Source organism: Bidens hawaiensis, unplaced genomic scaffold (genome assembly GCF_021521415.1).
Source record: "Bidens hawaiensis isolate Kalapana, Puna unplaced genomic scaffold, B.hawaiensis_p1.1 tig00054779_1, whole genome shotgun sequence".
NCBI lineage: Eukaryota > Viridiplantae > Streptophyta > Magnoliopsida > Asterales > Asteraceae > Bidens > Bidens hawaiensis.
Genome location: NW_027499859.1, coordinates 72,931 through 81,642, shown reverse-complemented (window position 1 = coordinate 81,642; position 8,712 = coordinate 72,931).

The window sequence follows — 8,712 nt, the reverse complement described above, 5'->3', positions numbered from 1 at the left end:
CATGAGGGATTCAGTGAATGGAAATTCCGTTTCGAACACTATGCCAAGATGAAAGATTCAAAAATTTGGAAAAGCATTGTGAGGGGACCTCAAAGGATTACCTATCAAAGAGATGGTTCAACCGAGGTTCTTGTGAAACCAGTTGCTTTATATGATGTGATGACTTTGCAAAAGTTGAGAAAGATGAGAAAGCTCTTTCAACTCTAACTATGGCACTCTCACCCGAGATTTCCCTTCAATTTAGAGAACTTCAATCAGCTAAGGAGTTGTGGGCCGCACTGATAGAAGTTTATGAAGGAAATGAGAATATGAAGAGAAGTCGTCAAGACCTGCTGCGACAAAAGTTTAATATGTTCAATCATGTTTTGGGAGAGACATTGGAATCCCAACTACAAAGGTTTATATCTCTCATAACTGAAATGATAACTGCATGAATCTTTCTGCAAACCTCAGAAATTAACAACAAGTTGGTGAACTCTCTGCCAAAAAATTGGGACATGAATGTTGCAGTTATCAAAAAGACTAAAGACCTTAACAGAATGAGCATGACTGAAATGATTGCCACTATTAAAGCCTGTGATATGGATGATAAGCAACGGGCAATAAATCATGCTAGTTCTTATAGTGTTGCTGGATATAACGTTGCATCTAACAGTGCCCTCATGTCTCAAGATAGCTTCTCACTGTTCAAGCCCACTCAACAACCACCACAGGGAAACTTCCAGATGTTTTCATCCACCCTCGATCAATCATCATCATCAAATTCACCTAATCCAGCACCTGTCTTTTTCACCAAATCTAGCCAGTCTACAAATGATTCTGGTAAAACCACTCCAACTGAGAACTTCAGCCAAATTCCCACTAATGGCGGGATTTATGAATTGTTATCATGCCTTTTTGGCCAGAGACCTGGTTCAACCTGTTGTCACTGCTGAACTATATTAGATTCATCCCGACGATGTTGATGAAATGGACATCTCGTGGCAAATTGCCATGGCAGTCTTCCGTACAAAGAAGTTTACCAAAAGGACGGGTAGAAACAATTGGAACATGCCTAATAACAAAAAGGTGGGTTTTAATAAAGAGACTCTAAGGTGCTATAACTGTCACGAGCCTGGTCACTTTGCTCGTGAATGTACTAACCCAGCCAAAGATGGAAATACGGAAAGAGCATTAGTTCCTGTTGGAAGTGCACGGGGTGAAGCTGGAGGTAGCTCGGGTAATGGTGAAAAGGGTATGGTTGCTCAAACATTCTCTTGGGAAGGTCAGATGGCTGCGCTAAACATTGGAAATCAGACTGCAAATTTCGCAACAGTTGAAGACTCTGAAGATGAAAACACTGCTGAGGAGAAGGTCAAGGAACTCAAGTTTGCATACATGGCGTTCACTTCTCCGGATTCAACTGAGCTACGTTTTCAACCATGTTCCTTAAATTGTGCTGAGAAAATAGAAATGTATAAACTTCATAATGACTGTCTGAGTAGAGATATGGAGAGAATAAAATCAGAAAAATTTAAAGTTAAGAAAAATGAAAAGGAATTTCTAGACAAAATAGAATCTCTTAACAAGGACATTAAAAAGCTTAGATCTGATTTTAGTATAAAGAGTTGTCATCACCTTGATGCCAAACAAGAAATCGTTGAATTAACCGCTAACCAGGAAGCCTCCAAGTTAGAAATCTTGAATCTAACTAGCAAGTTTGAAAAGGCTAAACTTGATTTTAAAAAATTTGAGGGTTCCAGTAAAGTAGTTGGTTCAATGATTGAAAATCAATTGTGGTGGAAAGAAAATGAAGGTGAGGGTATAGGATATAGTCAGGTTCCCCCTCCATATAATCACAATTATGTTCCTACTCCTGTCACCAAAGAACAGGAAGAAAAGATAAAGGGTATGAAGTATGTTAAACAAGACAAAGGAGATGGAACCAGCTCTGCTGATGCTGGTTCGTCTACTTTAAATATGAACGATTCTAATGTATCTACTTCATGTGCAGAGAGAATAATTGTGAAGGAATGGGCTGATGAGGATGACGACCCGTGTTTTGATTTTGATAATAATGTTGTTTCTGATATTTTCCTGTTTTGAATTCTGTTATTCCGACTATTTGTGTGGGCTCTGTCTCAAAGAGCAAGGATTCTTGTGTGGTTGATTTGGTTGAGATTTTAAACTCTAATAATGTGGTTCCTAATAAAACCAAAATTTCAAAAAATTCAGAAAAATATGTTGCACCAAAGTTTGTTAAGGAGGGATGCTCTAATGACAAACAAGGTGATAAGTTCAAAAGGGGGAATATGAATTCTCGCAAATCTAAGCAGACTGGTCCACACAACCAGTCCAGACAAGGAGCTACCCAGAATGAGTTTTTCATAAAACGTCAGACATGTTTTAACTGTGGCACTCCTGGTCATATTGCAAGAAACTGTCCACATCGTCTGTATATTCCCTATTATGGATTTTATCACAGGAATATGCCATATGTGCCTCGTAATGCGTACAGACAAGGATTCAGGCATTATCCAACTAGTTCCTTTGACGATGATTGGAATCGAAACAAATCTGGCAGGTTTAGTCCTCATCAGACCAAACCTAACAGGTCCAAAAGAATAGTCAGAAAAGATGTCTCAAATTCAAACTCTAATATAAATACTAAGACTAAGTCCAAACAGGAGAAAAGGGCGGATTCGTCTCCTCCCACGTCCAAATCACCGGAGGTTACGACAACCATTCGTACATATAACTCCAAGTCACACAGACATAGATGCTTGCCTAAATCTCCGGCAAAAGATTCAACAAAATCTATTTTTGATGATCAAAAGGATATGTCATGGCAATATGTGACAACTATAGACGAATCAGGGTCACCCAGTGTGAATATGGACTGGGTACCAAAAACTAACTAATCCCACGTTTTGTGCAGGGACAGCTATGGAGGAATATCATCAGACCTTGGTATGTTGATAGTGGCTATTCCAGGCACATGACAGGAGACATTACCCAGCTACACGACATTCAAACATTTAATGGTGGGTATGTGTCTTTAGCGGGAGGAGAAAGGGAAAGATCACTCAGAAGGGTACTGTAAGTAACGGTGTTTTAAAGTTTGAAAATGTTAATTTTGTTCCAGAATTGAAGCATAGTCTTTTGAGCGTGTCACAAATTTGTGATAAAGATTTTTCAACTCATTTTACTAAAAAGGAGTGCTTAATTCTGAAACCTGGTATAATCATGCCAGAAGATTGGATTCTTGTTCGATCACAACGAAAAGATATTGCTTTTGTGATCGACATGAACAAAAATGTTCCTGAGGAAATAACATGCTTGTTTTCAAAAGTGTCGGAACATAATACGATGCTTTGGCATCGTCGGCTTGGTCATGCTAATACTAAAAACTTGAATCGTCTTGCTAAAAACAATTTAGTGCTTGTTTACCTATCAAGGATTTTGTGACCGTTGAAAAATGTGTGGCTTGTGCTTTGGGAAAACATCATCGAAAAACTCACAAGCCAAAATTGATTAATACCATCTCATCTGTTTTTCAACTACTTCATATGGATCTGTTCGGGCCAGTTCATGTTTTAAGTTTGTCTCGTAGCTCTTATTGTCTTGTTATTATTGATGACTACTCACGGTTTACCTGGGTATTTTTCTTGTCAAATAAGAGTGAAGCTGCAGATCTGATCAAGAAGTCTGTGGTGTTGATGGAGAATCAACTGAACCTGAAACTGAAAGGAATCCGTTGTGATAATGGAACAGAGTTCAAGAATGCGACCTTGAATCATTTCTGCTCAAAAAAGGGTGCTTCGTCAGTTAGCGCCCCACGAACTCCTCAACAAAATGGTGTGGCTGAAAGAAGAAACCGAACCCTTATCGAAGCTGCAAGAACAATGCTGTGTGACTCCAAATTGCCACTGTTCTTTTGGTCAGAAGCTGTTAACACGGCATGTTATGTTCAGAATCGGGTGAAAATCAACAAATTGAAGATAAAGACACCATATGAGATTGTTTACGGTCATCAACCCACGGTTGCACATTTCAGAGCGTTTGGTTGTCCGTGTACATTACTGAATTTCGAAACCACTCCAAAGTTTGGGGCTACAGCCGATGAGTGTTATTTTGTTGGGTATGCGGGAAATACAGCTTACAGGTTTTACAACAAGTCCACCAAATAGATTATAGAGTCTTATGAGGTTCGTTGGCTGGAAGAAAATGAGACTGATGCTCGTGTTGGTTCCGATTGGTTATTCGATTATAATGAATTTTTCAAACCATTCAAGGTATTTCCAGTCATCAACTCCGAACCTCTATGTAATCCCACAATGGATGTTGCGAAGGAAATTCCACAGACTGTGTCTCATATTTCTCCACTGATTGATGATGATACTACAGAATCGAATGTGGCTTCACCTGCCACTGACAATCACTCCAACAAAACTCCAGAACCAGAATGCTCGCCAAACACGAGTGAAAATGCAACCAATGTTGAGGGGGAGAGTTCCATTCGTCAGATCTTTGGGAGAACCTTGTTTCCCGATAACATTCCAAATGAATATGTCGTTGGCACCTCATACTCTCACAGCACGGCAACATCTGGATGGAAAAACCCTCTTGTTGACGATATCGAGAACTTGTCAAATCTGAAACACACCGGTGATGTCTCTGAACAGTTAATTCCATTAAGAATTCAGAAAGATCATCCGATCGAAAATGTCATAAGTCCAGTTGAAGCGGGTGTGTCCACCAGAAGCCAAACAGGACACATAAACAGTTGTATGTTTTCATGTTTCATCTCTCAAATTGAACCTAAAAATGTAGAAATGGCTCTTCAAGAACCAAGTTGGGTTGATGCGATGCATGAAGAGTTGAATCAGTTTGATAAGTTGAAGGTCTGGAGATTGGTTAAACTGCCAGAAGGAAAGAAAGCTCTTGACACTAGATGGGTTTTCAGAAATAAGCAAGATGACACAGGGGTTATTGTTCGTAATAAGGCTCGACTGGTAGTTCGAGGTTTTCGTCAGGTTGAGGGATTAGATTACACTGAAGTCTATGCCCCTGTAGCTAGACTTGAGACTATTAGAATTTTCCTGGCATATGCTTCATTCATGGGGTTCACTGTGTATCAGATGGATGTCAACACTGCGTTTCTGTATGGAGAAGTTAAAGAGGAGATTTATGTTGATCAGCCACCTGGTTTTGTTAATTCCAAGAAACCAGATCACGTCTACAGAATAGACAAGGATTTGTACGGGTTACACCAAGCTCCTCGAGCGTGGTATGCTACGTTGACCAAGCATATTCTTGATCATGGGTGCAAGCGTGGAACCATCGATCAAACTCTGTTCCGGAAAACTGTCGGAAAAGATTTGATCCTCGTTCAGATTTATGTTGATGACATCATCTTTGGATCCACCAGCACTGAGTTGTGTACAGAATTTGAGGGTGTAATGAAGAAGAGGTTTGAAATGAGTTCGTTGGGTGAGATTACTACAATTCTATGGTTACAGGTTCGTCAAAGCTCAGAAGGAATCTTACTACATCAAGGGAAGTACGTTGAGGATATGCTAGTAGGGTTTAAGTTTCAAGATTCAAATAGTGCCAATACTCCTATGGCGGAAAGACCACTATTGTCATCTGATCCTAATGGGAGTCCCGTAGATCAAACACTCTACAGATCGATAATCGGGTCTCTGATGTATCTGACAGCAAGTCGTCCTCACATCTTGTTTGCAGTCTGCTAGTGTGCTCGGTTCCAGGCTAATCCTAAACTCTCTCATTTAATTGTTGTTAAACGTATTTTTAGATATCTGAAGAGACAACCAAAGTTAGGTCTTTGGTACCCCAAACAATCAGAATTTGATCTTTATGCTTTTGCTGATAGCAATTATGGTGAAGATGACATTGACAGGAAACCCACGTCAGCTGGTTGCCAGTTCCTAAGAGACCGTCTCATTTCGTGGTAGTGCAAGAAACAACAGACGGTGTCTACTTCGACTGCCGAAGCAGAGTATGTTGCTGCATCTGCTTGTTGTTCTCAGGTTATCTGGATGCAAAACCAACTGCTGGATTATGGTTTGGAATTTCTTGATACTCCTATTTTCTGTGATAATGATGCAGCCATTGCCATTGTAAAAAATCCCGTTCAACACTCCAAAACCAAGCACATCGATATTAAAATTCATTTCATTCGTGATTATTTCGATCGAAAACTGATTCATCTTGAGCAAGTTCACACTGACAACAATGTGGCGGATTTATTTACCAAACCGGTCGGTACAGCAAAATTTAATGTGCTTGTGGGTTTTCTTAAAATGCTCCGTTTCGAGGATTGAGTTTTTTTTGGAATAAATTTGTATTTTTTAATTTGCACAAATTTAGGGGGAGAAAATATCAAAAAGTCAAAAATAGTGTGTGTGCGTGGTCTTTATTTTGAGAAAAATAAAAAATTCAAAAAAATAGTGTGTGTGTGTGTGTGTGTGCGTGTTGTCTTTATTTTGAGAAAAATAAAAAAATTCAAAAATAGTTTGTGTGCGTTGACTTTGTTTTTCAAAATTCATTTTCGCTTAAAATCATGTCGGTTGCTCAAGTTTGAAGGACATATATTCGTATGTGGTTGGTCCGGTGGTCTACTTGTAGTTTCACAGGATAGCCATTTACCCAACGACTGAAAGCACCCGGGGCGACTATGATTTTTTTTTTTTGTGTTTTGTGCTCTTTCACTTAAAATTATGTCGGTGACTCTGAGCTGGAAGGACATGAATACCTATGCATGTTTGGTCCGGTTAACCACTTGTGGTCATACAGGATAGCCATTTACCTAAAAGCTCAACAGTGACCGGGGTGACTGAATACTTAACACATTTGTTTTATGTGACTCCTTGGGAAATGATATTACTATTCAGTTAACAGCTTGTTAAAAGCATCAAAATATTTTAAAATGAAAATTGATCCAACCTTTGGAAATTGATAGATAAATTGTTTCTGTGTGCCTAACGGGTGAAGTTATTAAGCTTAAAAGACTCTAGAACAGCCATTGATATTGTATGGTAGCTTTCCATGATGCGTAAAAGTTGAAGTGATATAAACTAAAATTACTAAACTTAATGTGGAGAGTCATTTTGAAGACAGGTGCATGTCTCCAGGTACATTTCTCCGAATGATATGCAGAAAAGCAATTACCCAGTCATACACGAGCCCGTTAGTGCCTTGATCACCAAATATATTGTGTTTTTATGTTTAAAACAAATCAGCAAAAGAGTTATTCATGGGTTATTTACCTATTATTAAATTATTTTTAAGAGTCTTAAAGGGACAAACTAGAACTACAGAGATGGGGGCATACAAGTAAGTCCTGTCATGTCTCGAATGAAAGGCTTGTCAGTTTACTGGCACTAAGTCCAACATTCAACCTTAAAGCCTAACATTTTTGCGTTTATAAAAATCTTTTGATCAAGAACTAAGGGGTTGGAGTCAAATTGGGGTGATCTGGGGAAAGCCAAATACACTTTGAGAAGAGATAGTAGGCACCACAGGTCCATGAGTGATGTCCATCTAAGCTTTATGCCGAACTGAACCTTAATCATATCACTGATGCAATGAAAATCATGCTAAGTATGTTATACCTGCTGTCAACCTGTTTCTTTATGTCATAATAACGCTGAACATGAATCCTTGTGACAGCCTATTAAACAATATGATTCCATGTTCGGATCTTTTCATATGAGGGCGGCATTTTTATTAAAAACTGAAATTTGATCCCGATCTCAAAATTTCAAGTGAGTTACTGTGTATATCAAAATGGGTATTTATTTTGTATGTTTTTTTTCTTAGCTAAGTTTCTTTGTATTTTTTTTGTAAGTTTTTTTTAAGGTTTCCTCAAAATTACTCTCCTCGAAATGATCGTATAACTTGAGTTCGTTTTTGGAAAGTGGGCTTCAATTTTTGGGTGTTTGGCCTTGCTGGAAATGTCCCTTGGGCTCACTGGTTTGAGCCCACTTGGCATTCTCGGCCCAACTCCGGTTTAACCTAAGTGGCTTTTAATGTTTGTTTTGTTAAGCACTTTCTTTATTCTCACAAAAATTAAAAATCTTCTCTCTCTCTCTTTCTTAGCCGAAATCTAAAACCCATCTCTAAAACCCTTCTCTAATCATCTCTCAGTGTACATTTTATTGGACTAACAGGTACTGAACAATGTCATATGGGATCTTTGCTCCGACAAGAGGCTCACTCGATGTTTCCATGAACCGACTCCATGGATAATTTGATGAATCACAAGTGGATTCTTGATTATTTAGGAGTATTCGGTGGATTCCTTAGGGTTTAATTAGGTGTTTTTGGTTGATTACTATGGTAAATTGCAGGTTTAATGGAGGTGCTTGGAGAGATCTCGGTAGGAAGAAGATGCTTACACGTTTCCCTAGGCAGAAACCCAAGGGTTCTCTGTCCACAGCTGTCAAAAGCTTTCTGTTGACTTGTGTTGACTGAGAACACTTCATCTTGACAGAAAACTCTGGTTCTCGGTCAAGATTGACCGAGAACCCCCGTTCTCGGTTGCCTTTTGACCGAAATCTCATTTGTTGACCGAGAACTTAATCTGTTGACTGAAATCCCTCCATATGGACTTAACACTCACTGTTGGACCATCTAATGCGTTCTTGGGTTCTCATATAAACTTTCTTTGGGCCTGCTTAAACCCTGTGGCCTAAATTCTTTATTAAT